Source organism: Labrus mixtus, chromosome 6 (assembly GCF_963584025.1).
Source record: "Labrus mixtus chromosome 6, fLabMix1.1, whole genome shotgun sequence".
NCBI classification, from domain to species: Eukaryota; Metazoa; Chordata; class Actinopteri; order Labriformes; family Labridae; genus Labrus; species Labrus mixtus.
Genome location: NC_083617.1, coordinates 32,521,457 through 32,524,873, shown reverse-complemented (window position 1 = coordinate 32,524,873; position 3,417 = coordinate 32,521,457). Strand labels below are relative to the sequence as shown.

At 33.3% G+C, this 3,417-nt stretch overlaps 2 non-coding genes and 2 pseudogenes across 2 annotated transcripts; all 4 read left to right on the top strand.

The window, feature by feature from the left end:
* Positions 1-76: 76 nt before the first annotated feature.
* LOC132976411 (5S ribosomal RNA) lies at positions 77-195 on the top strand. Its single transcript, XR_009673553.1, has one exon. It is a non-coding gene; the product is annotated as a 5S ribosomal RNA (ribosomal RNA).
* Positions 196-318: 123 nt separating this feature from the next.
* On the top strand, positions 319-437 carry LOC132976407 (5S ribosomal RNA). The gene has a single exon (XR_009673549.1). It is a non-coding gene; the product is annotated as a 5S ribosomal RNA (ribosomal RNA).
* Positions 438-560: 123 nt separating this feature from the next.
* Positions 561-669, top strand: LOC132976123 (5S ribosomal RNA; annotated as a pseudogene).
* A 122-nt stretch (positions 670-791) lies between these two features.
* LOC132976546 (5S ribosomal RNA) lies at positions 792-900 on the top strand (annotated as a pseudogene).
* Positions 901-3,417: the final 2,517 nt, after the last annotated feature.

Genomic DNA, 3,417 nt, shown 5'->3' with positions numbered 1-3,417 from the left:
TATTCACATGTCCAAAAATTCAGCCAGGATCAAGGGCATGACATCTTTAAAAGGCCCCTTACTGCACACAATAATGGCTTACAGCCATACCACCCTGAACACGCCAGATCTCGTCAGATCTCGGAAGCTAAGCAGGGTCGGGCCTGGTTAGTACTTGGATGGGAGACCGCCTCGGAATACCAGGTGCTGTAAGCTTTTTCATTTTTTTGATCATATGTTTTTTTTTTTATCATAGAGAGACATATTCACATGTCCAAAAATTCAGCCAGAATCAAGGGCATGACATCTTTAAAAGGCCCCTGTCTGCACACAATAATGACTTACGGCCATACCACCCTGAACACGCCCGATCTCATCCAATCTCGGAAGCTAAGCAGGGTCGGGCCTGGTTAGTACTTCGATGGGAGACCGCCTGGGAATTCCAGGTGCTGTAAGCTTTTTCATTTTTTTGATCATATGTTTTTTTTTTTATCATATAGAGACATATTCACATGTCCAAAAATTCAGCCAGAATCAATGGGATGACATCTTTAAAAGGCCCCTTGCTGCACACAATAATGGCTTACAGCCATACCACCCTGAACTCGTCCGATCTCGGAAGCTAAGCAGGGTCGGGCCTGGTTAGTACTTGGATGGGAGACTGCTTGGGAACACCAGGTGCTTTAAGCTTTTTCATTTTTTTGATCACATGTTTTTTTTTTATCATATAGAGAAATATTCACATGTCCAAAAATTCAGCCAGAATCAAGGGCATGACATCTTTAAAAGGCCCCTTTCTGCACACAATAATGGCTTACGGCCATACCACCCTGAACACGCCCGATCTCGGAAGCTAAGCAGGGTCGGGCCTGGTTAGTACTTGGATGGGAGACCGCCTGGGAATACCAGGTGCTGTAAGCTTTTTCATTTTTTTGATCATATATTTTTTTTTTATCATATAGAGACATATTCAGATGTCCAAAATTTTCATGAAGTATTTCGGCTTCAAAAAAGTGAAACATTTTCATGAAGAAATTCGGATTCAAAAAAGTAGAAAATTTTCATGAAGAAATTTGGCTCCAAAAAAGTTTTCGCAAGGGGGGGTGGTTCGTCTTTTTTCAACTTTTTCGTAAGGGGGGGTGGGTCAATTGAAAATTTTCATGAAGTATTTGGGCTTCAAAAAAGTTGAAAATATTCATGAAGAAATTCGGCTTCAAAAAAGTTTTCGCAAGGGGTGGGTGTATTGTCTTTTTTCAACTTTTTCGTAAGGGGGGGTGGGTCATTTGAAAATATTCATGAAGAAATTCGGCTTCAAAAAAGTTTTCGCAAGTGTTTCGTCTTTTTTCAACTTTTTCGTAAGGGGGGGTGGGTCAATTGAAAATGTTCATGAAGTATTTCGGCTTCAAAAAAGTTCATGAAGTAAAGTTGTCGCAAGGGGGTGGGTGTATCGTCTTTTTCAACTTTTTCGTAAGGGGGGGTGGGTCAATTGAAAATATTCATGAAGAAATTCGGCTTCAAAAAAGTTGAAAATTTTCATGAAGTATTTCAGCTTCAAAAAAGTTGAACATTTTTGTAAAAAGATTTCGGCTTGAAAAAAGTTGAAAATTTCCAAGAAGAAATTCGGCTTCAAAAAAGTTGAAAAAGTTCATGAAGAATTTGGGCTTCAAAAAAGTTGAAAATTTTCATGAAGAAATTCAGCTTCAAAAAAGGTGAAAATTTTCATGAAATATTTCAGCTTCAAAAAAGTTGAACATTTTCATGAAAAGATTTCGGCTTCAAAAAAGTTGAACATTTTCATGAAGTATTTCGGATTAAAAAAGTTGAAAATTTTCACGACAGGATTTCGGTTTTAAAAAAGTCGACCATTTTCATGAAGTATTTCAGATTCAAAAAAGTTGAACATTTTCATGAAAAGATTTCGGCTTCAAAAAAGTTGAATATTTTAATGGAAAGATTTCGGCTTCAAAAAAGTTGAAAATTTTCATGAAGTATTTGGACTTCAAAAAAGTTGAAAATTTCCATGAAGAAATTCGGCTTCAAAAAAGTTGAAAATGTTGATGAAGAATTTGGGCTTCAAAAAAGTTGAAAATTTTCATGAAGAAATTCGGCTTCAAAAAAGGTGAAAATTTTCATGAAATATTTCAGCTTCAAAAAAGTTTAACATTTTCATGAAGTATTTGGGCTTCAAAAAAGTTGAAAATTTTCATGACAGTATTTCGGCTTTAAAAAAGTTGAACATTTTCATGAAGTATTTCAGCTTCAAAAAAGTTGAACATTTTCAGGAAAAGATTTCAGTTCCAAAAAAGTTGAAAATTTTCATGAAGTATTTCGGCTTCAAAAATGTTTAACATTTTCATGAAGTATTTCGGCTTCAAAAAAGGTGAAAATTTTCATGAAATATTTGGGCTTCAAAAAAGTTGAAAATTTTCATGACTGTATTTCGGCTTTAAAAAAGTCGAACATTTTCATGAAGTATTTCAGATTCAAAAAAGTTGAACATTTTCATGAAAAGATTTCGGCTTCAAAAAAGTTGAATATTTTAATGGAAAGATTTCGGCTTCAAAAAAGTTGAAAATTTTCATGAAGTATTTCGGATTCAAAAAAGTCGAACATTTTCATGAAGTATTTCAGCTTCAAAAAAGTTGAAAATTTTCATGAAAAGATTTCGGCTTCAAAAAAGTTGAAAATTTTCATGAAGTATTTGGGCTTCAAAAAAGTTGAAAATTTTCACGACAGGATTTCGGCTTTAAAAAAGTCGAACATTTTCATGAAGTATTTGGGTTTCAAAAAAGTTGAACATTTTCATGACAGTATTTCGGCTTCAAAAAAGTTGAAAATTTTCATGAAGTATTTCAGATTCAAAAAAGTTTAAAATTTTCATGAAAAGATTTCGGCTTCAAAAAAGTTGAACATTTTTATGAAGTATTTGGGTTTCAAAAAAGTTGAAAATTTTCATGAAGTATTTTGGATTTAAAAAAGTTGAAAATTGTCACGTCAGGATTTCGGCTTTAAAAAAGTCGAACATTTTCATGAAGTATTTCGGCTTCAAAAAAGTTGAAAATCTTCATGACAGTATTTCGGCTTTAAAAAAGTCGAACATTTTCATGAAGTATTTCGGATTCAAAAAAGTTGAACATTTTCATGAAGTATTTCGGATTCAAAAAAGTTGAAAATGTTCATGAAGTATTTGGGCTTCAAAAAAGTTGAAAATTTTCACGACAGGATTTCGGCTTTAAAAAAGTCGAACATTTTCATGAAGTAATTCAGCTTCAAAAAAGTTGAACATTTTCATGACAGTATTTCGGCTTCAAAAAAGTCGAACATTTTCATGAATTATTTCAGCTTCAAAAAAGTTGAACATTTTCAGGAAAAGATTTCAGTTCCAAAAAAGTTTAAAATTTTAATGAAGTATTTCGGCTTCAAAAATGTTTAACATTT